Here is a 15,442-nt window from a genome sequence, read left to right on the forward strand (position 1 = left end):
TCCGTGTGTCTTTCTGAACCAAGTTTCAGAGTGTCCATTTATTTACTGTGCCCTTTAAGTTTTCCTGAGTTTTTGCAAGTTGCGTAACCGAATCGGTAGATGCAACTAAGTCAATTTTAACCCGCAAGGTTTCGTGATTTTCATGAACAATGGTTTGCAGTTCTTTTTTGGCTGCTTCATGATCCTTTAATGCATTTTCATGCCGCAAAAATATAGGTTGAAAATGCTCACAGATTTGTGTTTTTACGTCATTACAGACTTTTTGACATTTCGATTCGATGTTATGCAACTCAGTAGTTAAATCTTCACATGTTTGTTGAAGTGTTTCTTCATTTGTTTCTGATTTTGTTCCATTTTTTGCTGTGATTGTTTTCGATTTTGTTCCATTTGTTGCAATAATTGCAATAATAATGTACTAGTGTCTGGAACCTGTTCCTCTATGCTTTTCTGCAGTGCATTTGCACCAGCAACATTCGCATATTGAAAGGCAGAAAATGTGTCTTGACTTAATTGAGAAAAAGGTGAGGACGCAAAACCTGAATCTACAGTATTTGCAAGATTTTGTCCTGTTGCCGACCGACCGATCGACAATGCTTCCCTGTTCACTAATTGTTTCACTTTCTACACCATTATTTACTGCCTGGTCCATTTCCCTAATCACAGTTACCAAATTACTATTCTGAATATTTGTTAATTCATCACACGGAGGCGCTAACACACTACTCTCGTCTTCACTGTCATTTCTCAATTTACTTTGCAGCCTAGTGTTACGTTTTTCACATGCCATAATTGTCAAAACATTTCACACGATAGCATAGAAAAGCACAATTTAAAGAGCAAAATAAGAAAACACATTAATATAGCCCTGAAAATAGTATCTAAATAATTGCAAGTGTGGCTGCGAAATACTTGGTGCAGATCTACATGCATGATACAACTGTGTTACTGTACAACAATGAAAAACTACAGCTACAAAGGAGATTATCTCTACAACTACACGCTAGCAATAAACAATAACTACACTAATTGTCAAACTACAAGAAAAAAAATCAAAAGATTCCAGTGAGGTATCCCTGGCTAAGGGTCGACATATAAACTTCCCCTTTGAAAAATTATGAACGACAGTGCTGGAAAACCTCTTACGTTATTTGATAGAGAAACAACTGAGTAAAACTAAACGTACTCAGATATTTCTCTATTTACTTATTCTAATCAACACTAAACTGACACGCAATATTTTTAGCGCAACGCAATCTGACTTTCAGTAATCCCTACAAAAGCATGGCCCTGACTAACAATAACCTATACCTTTCATGAATCACTTACCTCACAAAAATTTTCGTTACTCGAACTACTGCAATACAGCGAGCGCCAATACTACCAGCTAAATAAAAGATTCTAACTACTGAAGGCACTAACTACTGATAGGCATAGTTAGCAAATGAAAGATTTTGATAGAGAACAAACAAAGTATTTACCTTAATAGCGTTCAAAAGTCATGATATATGTATAATTTTGTGACATCCAATTAAACAAATTTCCTTTTCTGATGGACACACGTCCAGATCATCCACTCGAAACTCTGGAATCTCTCCACCCACATCCACCACTGGTGGCAGCTGACCTCCAACTGCACAACACTACGCGCTGTTAACAGCCAACTGCCCAACACTACAATAGCGAATATTCCAACAATGCCAACCAGCCACAGACTGCACACAGCACAGTCAGTGGTTTTCATACAGAGCACTACGTGGCGTTACCAACATAAAAACCTAAACAGCTTACTTAAACAATTACGAACAACTTAAATTGGAAGGAACACTTAGAAAATGTTGTGAGGTAGGGTAACCAAAGACTGCATTTTATTGGCAGGACACTTCAAAAATGTTACACATATACTATGCATACACTATGTTTGTCCGTCCTCCTTTAAAACACTTCTGCACAGTATCGGATCCTTACCAGATAGAACTGACAGAGTACACGGAAAAGTTCAAAGAAGGGCAGCACATTTTGTATTATAGCGAAATAGGTGATAGAGCGTCACTGAAATGATACAGAATTTGGGATGGACATAATTAAAATGAAGGCGTTTTACGTTGCGGAGGAATTTTCTTACGAAATTCCAATCACCAACTTTCTGCTCTGAATGCGAAAATATTTTGTTGGTGCTGACCTACATAGGGAGAAACGATCACCATGATAAAATAACGGAAATCAGAGCTCGTACGGAAAGATATAGTTGTTCGTTCTTTCCGTGCACTGTAAGAGATTGGAATAATAGAGATTTGTGAAGGTGGTTAGATGAAACCTCTGCCAGGCACTTAAATGTGCTTTGCAGAGTATCCACGTGGAGACAGATGTATATATAGGCACAGTGGTTTCTACCACCTTTCCATCATGTAACATGTCCATGGTGACGTTGGCCAGAATTGTGCTAATGTGAGTTCATTAAAACATCTTACACCTCACATGAACTTATGAGCTCTGTTCTATTTTTCTCACGTGTCGACATCTTGCTGTTTGAAGTATCGCCGAGCACGAGGATGATGTAGCAGTGCGGGTAGTTACAGAGGAAGATTGTAGGTACTTTTCAGCCAAAAAAATTACTACACAACGAAGAAAGTGTGCGATATGGACAAATGTTGGTAGGCATGTTTCTACATCTGAAAGATGACCTCTGGACGTCCATTCCAGTTTTGCGACGGTAATATAAGAGAGTCGCTAGTAGCACTACTATGCGGATGCAAATCATGTTTGCTTTAAATATACGCTGTAAATATGGTGAGCGTTAGATGTTTTGAGATTAGACGTGGTGACTTGATGTTAGTCAAGAATGCCTTTAAGGCAACAAGGACGCTATTATCAACACCTCACTGAGATTGGACGAGGTCGTGTAATAGGTCTACAAAGAGCTGGATGTTTGAAACTTCTTGGCAGATTAAAACTGTGTGCCGGACCGAGACTCGAACTCGGGACCTTTGCCTCTCGCGGGCAAGTGCTCTACCATCTGAGCTACCCAAGCACGACTCACGCCCCGTCCTCACGGCTTTAATTCTGCCAGTACCTCGTCTCCTACCTTCCAAACTTTACAGAAGCTCTCCTGCGAAACATGCAGTTCTAGCACTCCTGAAAGAAAGTATATTGCGGAGACATGGCTTAGCCACAGCCTGGGGGATGTTTCCAGAATGAGATTTTCACTCTGCGGCCAAGAAGTTTCATGTCGGCGTACACTCCGCTGCAGAGTGAAAATCTCATTCAGGAAGCTGGATGTTTCTTCAGCGATATTTCAGAAAGACTTGGCAGGAATGTAGGATCTGTACATGACTGCTGGCAGCGGTGGTCAGGAGAATGTTGCATCTGTAGCAGCAATCTGAGCAGAAGTTGGCAACCTGGTGACACAACGAACTGTTACAAATCGCTTGAAGGACAGATCTGAGCCAGACACCCTGCAACCTGCTTTCCACTCACCTCAAACCACAGCCAATTGCAACTTCAGTGGTGTCAAGCGAAAGCTCATCGGAAGACAGGATGGAGGTCTTTTATGTTTGCTGTTGAAAGCTGTTTCTGTCCTGGTGCCAGTGATGGCCGTGTATTGGTTATAAGGAGACCAGTTGAGGGGCTGCAACCAACATGTCTGTGTGCTCGAAACTCTGAGCCTACTCCTGGAGTTATGATCTGGGGTGCGATTTCGTATGACAGCAGTAGTCTCGGTGTTATCCCACGCATCCTGACTGCAAATTTGTACATCAGTCTGGTGACTCGACTTGTCATGCTGCCATTCACGAACAGCACTCCAGGGTGTGTTTTCCAACAGGATAATGCTCGCCCACATACTGATGTTGTAACTCAACTTGCTCTACATGTTGCCTTGACGACATGTTGACTTGGTCTTCTCATTCGCCAGATCTCCAATCGAGCACATATGGGACATCATCGGACGTCAACTCCAGCGTCATCCACAACCAGCATTAACCGTCCCTGTATTGACTGACCAAGTGCAACCGGCATGTAACTCCATCCCACAAACTGACATCCAGAACCTGTACAATACAATTCGTGTACGTTGCGTTCTTGCATTTAACGTTCTTGCAGTTACACCAGTTATTAATGCACCAGCATTACACATTTGCAATGGTTCACTTTGCACTTACATTAACCTGTATTATTACAATGTTAATCACTTAAACATTTTACCTAGACAAATGATTTCTGGAAATTTCTTCACTCTAAATTGATTATATATATACACTCCTGGAAATGGAAAAAAGAACACATTGACACCGGTGTGTCAGACCCACCATACTTGCTCCGGACACTGCGAGAGGGCTGTACAAGCAATGATCACACGCACGGCACAGCGGACACACCAGGAACCGCGGTGTTGGCCGTCGAATGGCGCTAGCTGCGCAGCATTTGTGCACCGCCGCCGTCAGTGTCAGCCAGTTTGCCGTGGCATACGGAGCTCCATCGCAGTCTTTAACACTGGTAGCATGCCGCGACAGCGTGGACGTGAACCGTATGTGCAGTTGACGGACTTTGAGCGAGGGCGTATAGTGGGCATGCGGGAGGCCGGGAGGACGTACCGCCGAATTGCTCAACACGTGGGGCGTGAGGTTTCCACAGTACAGCGATGTTGTCGCCAGTGGTCGGCGGAAGGTGCACGTGCCCGTCGACCTGGGACCGGACCGCAGCGACGCACGGATGCACGCCAAGACCGTAGGATCCTACGCAGTGCCGTAGGGGACCGCACCGCCACTTCCCAGCAAATTAGGGACACTGTTGCTCCTGGGGTATCGGCGTGGACCATTCGCAACCGTCTCCATGAAGCTGGGCTACGGTCCCGCACACCGTTAGCCCGTCTTCCGCTCACGCCCCAACATCGTGCAGCCCGCCTCCAGTGGTGTCGCGACAGGCGTGAATGGAGGGACGAATTGAGACGTGTCGTCTTCAGCGATGAGAGTCGCTTCTGCCTTGGTGCCAATGATGGTCGTATGCGTGTTTGGCGCCGTGCAGGTGAACGCCACAATCAGGACTGCATACGACCGAGGCACACAGGGCCAACACCCGGCATCATGGTGTGGGGAGCGATCTCCTACACTGGCCGTACACCACTGGTGATCGTCGAGGGGACACTGAATAGCGCACGGTACATCCAAACCGTCATCGAACCCATCGTTCTACCATTCCTAGACCGGCAAGGGAACGTGCTGTTCCAACAGGACAATGCACGTCCGCATGTATCCCGTGCCACCCAACGTGCTCTAGAAGGTGTAAGTCAACTACCCTGGCCAGCAAGATCTCCGGATCTGTCCCCCACTGAGCATGTTTGGGACTGGATGAAGCGTCGTCTCACGCGGTCTGCACGTCCAGCACGAACGCTGGTCCAACTGAGGCGCCAGGTGGAAATGGCATGGCAAGCCGTTCCACAGGACTACATCCAGCATCTCTACGATCGTCTCCATGGGAGAATAGCAGCCTGCATTGCTGCGAAAGGTGGATATACACTGTACTAGTGCCGACATTGTGCATGCTCTGTTGCCTGTGTCTATGTGCCTGTGGTTCTGTCAGTGTGATCATGTGATGTATCTGACCCCAAGAATGTGTCAATAAAGTTTCCCCTTCCTGGGACAATGAATTCATGGTGTTCTTATTTCAATTTCCAGGAGTGTATATTTGGAACAGATTGGCAGTCAGGGGCTCATGTTGCTAGGCAGTCAACGGACTAATAATACTTAGAAAGTGAATTTTTTGTGGAGATATGCGCTTTTGTTAAATGGAACAGTGTCTATTGATTTTAACAAACTAAAGGAAGTGGAATGAATTAGAATGTCAATGGTGTTTGTTGCAGGATTCTAGTGCGAGTCGTTTACGAGATATCTAATTTTGTAAAGTTTCCACACCATCACTTTTTTGTGCCATTTAGCCTGTATAGTTGCTATGTACGATATTGCTATGTTTGTTTACTGCATGCTTGTGTGTTCCTTGAGTGGATTAGGACTTGCTAGTTAGTTAGTGAGTGATACTACAAGCAGTAGGTCGTGACTGGGCGATGGAATTTGCTAATGTGGAGAAAGCCAACAAGCTATTGGTGTATGGAGAGTGTAGGAAGAATGCAGTTCGTTCTTGTACAGTGTATGCAGCAAGATATCCCAATAGATGTCAACCATCTAGAAAATTATTTATGAACCTCTTCAAACAGTTATGAAAGTGGTAGTGTAAAACCTAGACAACGTAGCAGAAGGAAACGAGTGACGACAGGAGAGCGGTAAATTAATGTTGTTGCTGCTGCTGACACATGTTAGCTTCGGTGCATTCACAAGAGGAAGTGGTACGAGTTAGACAAGTGTCCTACACATACTCCATCGACATATATTCCATCCTTACCACATCTCTCTCCATCAAGAGCTGTATGGAAACGTGTATGAGAATCGTGTTAACTTCTGTACATGGGCATTAAGACGAGATACTCCAGATGTATCATGTATCTTGTTTAACGACGAAGCCACATTTACCAATCATGGCCAGGTAAACCTCTGAAATGTGCACTATTGGTCTGTTGACTGTCCCTGTCGGCTTTGTCAATTGGAACATCAGCGTCCATGGAGTGTAAACGTGTGGAGTGGGGTGGTGAACAGTCAGCTCATAAGCCCTTTTTCCAGAGACCGAACACTGAATGCACCTCCTAACAGACTGTCTTCCATAGATGCTAGAAAATGTTCCTCTGCAGACTAGGAGGGACCTGTGGTACTAACATGATGACTTTACAGCCCATAGTGCATGAAGTCCTACAGGATGTTTTCACGAATTGTCTCCAAATGCCGGCCGGAGTGGCCGTTGGGTTCTAGGCGCTACAGTCTGGAGCCGAGCGACCGCTACGGTCGCAGGTTCGAATCCAGCCTCGGGCATGAATGTGTGTACTGTCCTTAGGTTAGTTAGGTTTAATTAGTTCTACGTTCTAGGCGACTGATGATCTCAGCAGTTCAGTCGCATAGTGCTCAGGGCCATTTGAACCATTTTTTTTTGTCTCCAAACCGTTGGATTGGATGCAGAGGACCTGTAGCTTGGCCAGTCCATTTTCTGAATTTGACGCCAGCAGACTTTTTTTCTGTGCGGAAATATGAAGGACGCTGTCTAAAAGGACATACCAACTGTACTCAATGACATGCAACGACGTATTACTGAAACCTGCTGTTACATCTCTGCTGGAATGCTATCACATGTGCAGCTGTCTTTCCATACTAGACTGGAAGCGTGTATTGCTGCTGCCGATGGTCATTTTGATCACAACCTGTGATGGTCAATTTTTTCTGTACTGGTCAGTATCCACATAACTAGTGTATGCGCTTGTACTATTCTTTAGCCACAGGTACTGTACAAGTGTTGATGTAGGGACCTTTCAAAATACAATATCTTGTAAATGACTCGTATTAGGATCCTGCAAAAAACACCACTAACATTCTGATTTACACTATTTTTAGTCTGTTAACGTCGATAGGCACTGTTGCACTTAAAAAGTGTATGTTTGCACAAAAAATACACTTTCTAAGTATTATTACAATCTGTTGGTTGGCGAACCATACAAGCTCCTGACAACCACTCTGTCCTGTGGAAACGGCACATGAATAGCACTTTCCATTTTCCATTTTCGCAATATTTGCAGTGCAGGTTTTAGTTGATTTACTCCATACTCCATATATATATATACTATGAAAATGCACCACTCTAATTCTAGGCGTGCACGGTCTGCCGGAAGTTGGTCTGAGGGAATATGTGCCCTTATGCCTGAGGTGATTCAAGCAGACATTCTAGAGAAGCAGAACGTCTGGGTTTGCGTCCCATTCCAGTACAAATTTTAAACTCTTGCTGTTGCATTGTCTGAAAGCCCTGTGCAGCTGGAAGTCATTATTTTCTTCCTATCTTTTCCCCATTGAATTTCCTTTCCATTCCTTTCACCCCAAATATTCTTGTATATGTCACAGCTGCCTCATTGTGAGTGGTGTCTGTTCTGTTGGACATGTCTCACAGAATGGACACCACTCATATCTATAATTCTATGGGCTCAATGGCAGTTTGATGAAAAAGTTTCTGTGTGGACATACAACAAATGTCGAACTACTGTGAGTAGAGGGTTGGGTGAGAGTTGTTGTGGTGCCGCAAGCAGGAAGTAGAGAATTTGTGTCAAATGGAAAGTGTGTACGAGTGACTGAGGCGATTAAGGCAATCTTCCTAGAGAAGCAGAGCATCCTGGATTGAGTCCCAGTCCAGCACAAGTTTTCAGCTATCGCCATTGCATTGCTTCAATGCCCTGCGTGGCTGGAAGCCAGTATTTCCTACCTAGCTCTTTTCCATCCTGTTTCCTTCCATTCCTTTCACCCTAGAAATTTTTGTATGTGCTTATACAGTTTGCAACGTAAGTATATTAGCTGTGACATCAGAGGGGTGGGGAAAACGCAGGTTTTTTTAATATCCCGCTTAGGACAACTGGGCTTTTGGATTCTAAACTTAATAAACTTCGCGCAAGTTTGGATTGTGATCTCAAAAGTGTGGGTGGAAATTCAAGATTTCTGAATTTCCACACATGTTTTGAATTCCCTCCTATTTTATTGTGCTTTCTAATTTCCTGCGAATTTCCTAGCAATTTAAAATGGTTTCTTGGATTTTATGCTCAGCATGAGTGACCTAGGTCTGCGAGCCCAGATTTTTCCAACTTTTTCGAATTTCCCACCACTTTTGAATTTCCTGCGATTTTAAAAATGACAAGTGGCCTATATTCGCCGTGATTTCCCTAAATCACTCCAGACAAATGCCGGGATGGTTCCTCTGAAAGGGCACGGCCGACTTCCTTCCCAATCCATCCCTAATCCGATGAGACCGATGACCATGCTGTCTGGTCTCCTTCCCCAAACCAACCAACCTATATTCGCCATCTTGGAGTCTGGCGTCAGAGAAGTTAGTGGAATCTGGCAATTTTGCACATCATCAGGTAAGGTCATAGGGTGACGTTATCGGAAACCTGGCAACAGCGCAGGCTGTAGCAGTATTGGTGAAGCTGTACTGTTGTCGACTGTGAACGAGCGTTTTTGGACGACATCCACAAGACAGAGATGATTTGTTTTTCCAGCTGTTGTTTTTCCAGCTGTTACAGGCGATGATATGTGGGTATCCTACAAAAACACAAAATTAAAGCCGCAAACCATGCACTAGTGTCATTCAACTTTGCCGAAAAAATCTATCAGTCTTCTTGTTTCAGATAAAAAAATTATAGGTAAAGTTTTCAAAGAAGAGAATGGAGTTCTTTTCATTGCTTTGAAGAAACGTGGATCAAGAGTTATAGCTGACATGTACAGGCACGCACACACAGAGCCAATGAATGACAACCAGCCATTTAGTTGGCCGAGATTTCCTTTGCGCGTACAGGCGGCAAATAGAAACCCACGAAGCGGTTGGCCTTGGTTGCTGTTCGGATTGCCAGTGGTAACATTAAAATGTGCTAGTATGGACGCCAGGTCGAAACATCGTTGGCTAAGTAACGATTTACCGTGTCTGTTAACCGGATATGTATTTATATTGCTTAAAAATGCTGAAATATGGAGTGGAACAGGGAGACAGCATTAAAGCTGGTAGTTTTTTTCGTGAACGGGAATGTTTAGGGAATCCTACGAACTGCAATTATAAAAACAAATTGAAAAGATTAAACTGTTGGAGGGAATTAAGTGAGATGTTGGAATGTGTTGTACATAACAAGAAAAGGAAATGGACCGTGTATTGAAATTTGTAACTTTCATTCAAAAACAAATTATGAGACAGCCCATATTCCAATTCAGCTTTACAGTGAGACATTAACATCGTCCCACCACACTGTTCCCTACATTTTAAATGCGAGGTCATCCACCAGTGCCATTTCTTCTTCTTTTTCTGATGATCAGAATAAAAGAACTGATCAGAATAAAATAAATGTTGCACATACGAAAACTTCTGGATTATTTACTTCCCTTATAATATAGAATGCTGAAATAGTAATTAAAATGCTACTTTATAACAAAAATGAGCAACATCGCTGGGTTATCAGAGCCAACTGTGACTCCACATGGGCAAATCCTTGGCCCTAATCCATTGGTTTGGTGAGGATGAAAGGCCAAACACCAATGCCTTGGCGATCAACGTTCGGCTGAATCCATTGGCCGTAGTTAATTGGCCTTTGTTGCCCCACCTTGCTGCGAAACATTGGCCAAACTTAATACATACCATGCAGGGTTTGGGAGCCTGTCATCTTTCTCCACAACAGTCCGCATAACAAAGACTGATAAACCAACACGTCAAAGATTTAGTTTGCTTTCCCCGTGATAAATGTATTATAAGACCATGATGCATAATAGATTAACATACAAAACATAGCAGGGTGTACAGTTAAGAAACCATTAAGTAAAAGTGTAAGATCACTCAAACTGATATCCATAGAGCACTTCAGAGAAAATTTAAGAAATGTGAACTGGGAAGATGTATATACTGAGCCAAATGCTAATGATATATGCACCATATTTCTTGATAAATTTGTTCCTCTTTTTGAACACTGTTGCCCAAAAAAATTACTAAATGTAACACCAAACAGTTTTGAAAGAAATATCGGATTATTACAGGTACTAAAGTTTCTTCAGAAAGAAAAAGAAAACTGTATGAGACAGCAAAAATTCGTAAAGGCCCAGAAGTAATTTTAAACTATAAAAATTATTGTAACATAGTGAGAAAACTTGTCATAAAATCAAGAAATATATATTTTAAAGATGAAATTAACAACTTAGGCAATAAAATCAAATTAATATGGAATGTTGTTAGAAGGGAGACAGGAAATGTAAGCACTGGGGTAGGTAGTATTAGTATTAAAGATAATGAGACCACCTTAATCAACAGTACAAAAGAAGCTAATGTATTCAACAACAATTTCTTAAGTGTAGGTGAAAAAATTGGTGAGAATAGCTCAAAAGAGAATCCCGAGCAGTAAATGGAAATCTTAGTCAGATTAATTTTCGCCCAACTACCTCTTGTGAAATAAGGACAGTCATTAAATCTTTTAAAAATAAATGTTCTGATGGAGTAGATGACATCTCTAACAAGATATTAAAACAATGTGGAGCAGTTACAACTGATGTTCTAAGTCACACATATAATGTATCACTAACTCAAGGTATTTTCCCAGACAGGTTAAAATATGCTATTGTCATGACTCTACAAAAAAGGGACACCACAGATGTCAATAATTACCAGACAGTATCCTTGCCTACAGCATTTTCAAAAATCATTGAGAAAGCAGTGTATTCAAGAGTTTTTTTACTATTAAAAAAAGTCTTGATCACGATTTATTTATTAAAGTGACTGGTTTCGACCACTACTGTGGTCATCTTCAGACCATTGAGTAGGAACCTCTTTCTGCTGCAGAAGTAGTGTTCTCCAGCAGAAAGAGGTTCCTACTCAATGGTCTGAAGATGACCACAGTAGTGGTCGAAACTGGTCACCTTAATAAATAAATCGTGATCAAGACTGTTTTTGATAGTAAATATTTGTAACACATTAATCACTGTCACTCCCACAATGTATTCAAATGTACTCAAGAGTGGTTAGCCATCTCAATAGTAATGGGATACTTAGTAATTCACAGCCTGGATTTCAAAAATGCTGTTCCACTGAGACAGCATACAATTTCACTGCCCACATAACAGAGTCTTTAAATAGTAAAATGTCACCAATAGGAATTTTCTGTGACCTATCCAAAGAATTTGATTGTGTTACAGAAATTGCAACTCTGTGGTATAAATGGAACAGCATGTGAGTAGTTTAAGTCATATCTACAGAACGGGAAGCAAAAAGTTTCTTTATGTGGTTTAAGTGATTTAAGAAAGTTTGCCACTTCATCTAATTGGGGTGAAATCACATTAGGTGTTCCACAGGGTTTGATCGTGGGTCCTGTTCTGTTCTTGATATATGTGAATGACCTTCCTTCTTATCTGAAACAAGACTCTAATCTGACACTGTTAGCTGATGATACAAGCGTCATTATTATTCCAGTAAAAGAAATTCCAATAGAAAATGATACAAATAATGTCTTTGGAAAAGTTACTAATCGATTTTCTGCGAATGGAATCGCTCTAAATTTTGAAAAGACATAGAACATTCAATTTTTTGCTTCAAGGAGTACAGTTCCTACAATAAATATAACACAGCAACACTAGTCAGTAGCCAGGGTAGAGCATACTAAACTTTTGGGTGTACATGTAGATGAGAATCTACATGGAAAATTCGTATTTTGGATCTCCTAAAGAGACTAGGTTCAGCAACTTTTGCAATCAGAATAATTGCCAATTTTGAGGATATAGAAATTAGTAAGCTAACATACTTTGGATGCTTTCACTCTCTGATGTCATATGGAATAATATTTTGGGGTATCTGAACCTTTAGGCAATAAGTATTCTCTGCTCAAAAGATAGTTGTTAGAATAATTTATGGGGCTCATACTTGCACATGTTGTAGGCACAGCCTCACAGTACATTTACTTAGTAAGGAAACTACTCCCAACTACATGGACCATTTCAAAAACAACAGTGACATTCATGATTATAATACCACAAGAAAGAAAGACGTACACTATCCTCTACTTAACCCATCTTTGGCACAGAAAGGGGAAAAATATACTGCTATAAAACTTTTCGATAAATTACCAGATGAAATAAGTCTTCAAACAGCAGTAATAGTTTCGAAAATAAATTGAAATCATATCTCCACAACAATTCATTCTATACCATAGATGAAATCTTGAATAGGAATAAATAAATCTATAGGTATAATATATGTATTTTGTGCCATTTAAAGGAATGGGGTAGTAGGACAAATTTTAAGCTTTTTTTTTTTTTTTTTTTTTTAAGGAAACCTTGATTCATGTGTGTGTTTCTAATCCACTTGACACACTCAACATCAAGACAGTTACTGTGAGGTTAATCACTGTGAGGCGCTACTTTAGACAGCCTTTGCCAGTTGTCTGGATTGCTAGACAGAGGACTTGAGTACAAAAGGGTTGAATAATCTAATGCAATGGTACGAAAAATATTTAGAAGTGAATGGAAATAACGTAGGAAAGGAAGTAGATTGATAGGAAACTAAGACCGCCACCAAACACTTTTTGTAAAAAAAAGTTTCAGAAAGGTGTCGTAATTCCTTCTTTCACATAAACTATGAATTTTAGGATCCAGTTTTTGTTTTATACCTGGAAATTGGAACAGAAATTATAGATGACTTATTACACTCATACATGGTTGCTTCTGCTAAAGGCTGTCAAATAGATTTTTTAAATTTATTGTGGTTGCAACGTCTAGTGTTACTATTCATGCTCAGGCAGAAGTTTCAAATACTGATGTCAACACAGGCATAAGTACAGCTGCTAGTTCAAATATCAGGCAAGTACAACCAGTGTCCAAGTAAAAAAAAGTACATGGACAATTACAAAACCACATCAGAACCACAGCAGTAACATAGAGGTTGTTTGAAAAGAAGTATCATATATTCCTCCACGAGACAGTATTGGTCAAAACTAGAAAGAAAGTTCCTATAAACAAAGACGCAGGCAATATTTTGCCAAGAGGGATCCGATCTGTTAAAGAGGAGTTTAAGACTCTTGTTTTTCATTTATTCTGAAAATTTTCGTAAAGAACGATAAACCCTTTTATTCGATAAAAATCTCAGAGTTTTCACCAAGAGTAGGTCTAACCTCGATACTTAAGAGTGCAGTATTTGGCAAACTACTAAGAAGCAGTCGTGCTCCAATCTCCCTTCACTCTCCAAGGCCATTTTACACTCATCTTCTTTCTGTCTAGATTTGCGCTGAGGAAGTGATCAGAAATGCATGAGTACTAATTTTTGGGACATCATGATTATTAGCGACAGGGCTTTTGGAATAAAGAGATCTCTGTTCGATAGAGAAGCAAGAATAATTTTTGGTGGCGAAAATCCAAAGGATCTGGAATTGCTCAACTTATCAATTCTCCAAATTTCCCTATTTAAGTATGCATCTGTCACTTCTCACAATGTAAGAAAGACCATTGTTTACATTGAAGAATATCCTGGCGGACAAATGCATGGGCCTCAGTGAGGAGAATTTGCACTGTTACTTATTTATCATACAGCTCTTAGTGCTGAGAATCTCTAAAAGAGATGCTCGGCTCGTTTTCGATGCAGCTCTTTTCATTTAAGCAGAGGGGCTACATCTTTTATGGAAACAGTGGTATTCCGAAGGAATAGGTTGCGGCCTATAGTAAGGAACCATCCCCAGCGTTTGTCTAATCTGAATATGGAAAAACAGAGGAAACCACTTTCAGTTTTGCCGGCAGCTGGATTCGAATCACCCCCTCTCCCAAAGCGAGGGAGCACAGCTACCCGAAGCCTGTGGAGAATTTGGAAAAAACGGCTCTTGAACATTGTTTTAAAATAAAATAAAATGCATCACAGCAAAAGATTGTATTCTGACAATGCAAGTTTTTCTTCTAATTGTGCATGTGTAGTGACTTGATAGTGCACGAATGCACTCATATTTTAAGATTTAATTGTGCATAAAATTGCTGGCTTCTGTTATTACAGTATTACAAGAGCGTAAATACATTTTGGACAGAAGAGGGAGGGTGAGATGCAGGGTGCAGTTCTCTAGAAACGACAAATCTAAGTGTATCTTTATGCACTGATATTGATTTAATATTATTTATAATGTGTTTAACGCTCCGCTTCTTACGAAAAGCTGAAATATTGACGCCCAAAATTCTATCAGCCTCCAGTTAACGACTCCAGTGCTAACATTAAACTGCTATAGATAGGTCATTAGGCTGTTGTAGTATTGTGTACATATTTGTAATTTACCATAACGCCAGAGCACGAATCAGAATCGATTTTTCTCCTCTTACTTGTCACAGACTTATCCACAATTAGAAACTTCCACAGTAGTACACATCACAAAAACAATGAACAGTAGCACTTACCTTCAACTGCAAGTAAGAACTGAACTCATTAACAAATCAACAACCGAGCTCAAGCAAGACAAACAGTTTTTCTTGGCTAAAGTAGGCTGAAAAATCAAAATGTTCACCTAAGTCGTGTGTAATTTCATTAGGGTGACAGGGGGGACTAGGGACCCATTGGACATCCCCCACCCCCTCACTTTTGGCTATGTCCTTGCTATAGCTGTATGTTCGGAAACTAATATCTGTTGGAATATGTGTCGTTTTAATTATGGCAAGTAATGTGTAGCTTTCGGTAGTGTAGGCCGTCATAGCGTTGTGTAATATGTACAACCTTACGCACAATTATGGAGATGCAAGTCCTTGACCAATCATAGAGATGAGGCATCAGGGTCGCTCCAGTATCGTTACAGCCGGTCTTACAAGGAGATGTCCCCCGCGGTGGG

At 41.1% G+C, this 15,442-nt stretch overlaps 1 protein-coding gene across 1 annotated transcript in view; it reads left to right on the plus strand.

Annotated features, from left to right (window-relative positions):
- LOC124612368 (beta-parvin) overlaps nucleotides 1-15,442 on the plus strand; it is a 112,064-nt gene that overhangs the window by 15,931 nt on the left and 80,691 nt on the right. The window lies entirely within an intron of this gene.

This window comes from Schistocerca americana, chromosome 4 (assembly GCF_021461395.2).
Source record: "Schistocerca americana isolate TAMUIC-IGC-003095 chromosome 4, iqSchAmer2.1, whole genome shotgun sequence".
Classification (NCBI taxonomy): domain Eukaryota; kingdom Metazoa; phylum Arthropoda; class Insecta; order Orthoptera; family Acrididae; genus Schistocerca; species Schistocerca americana.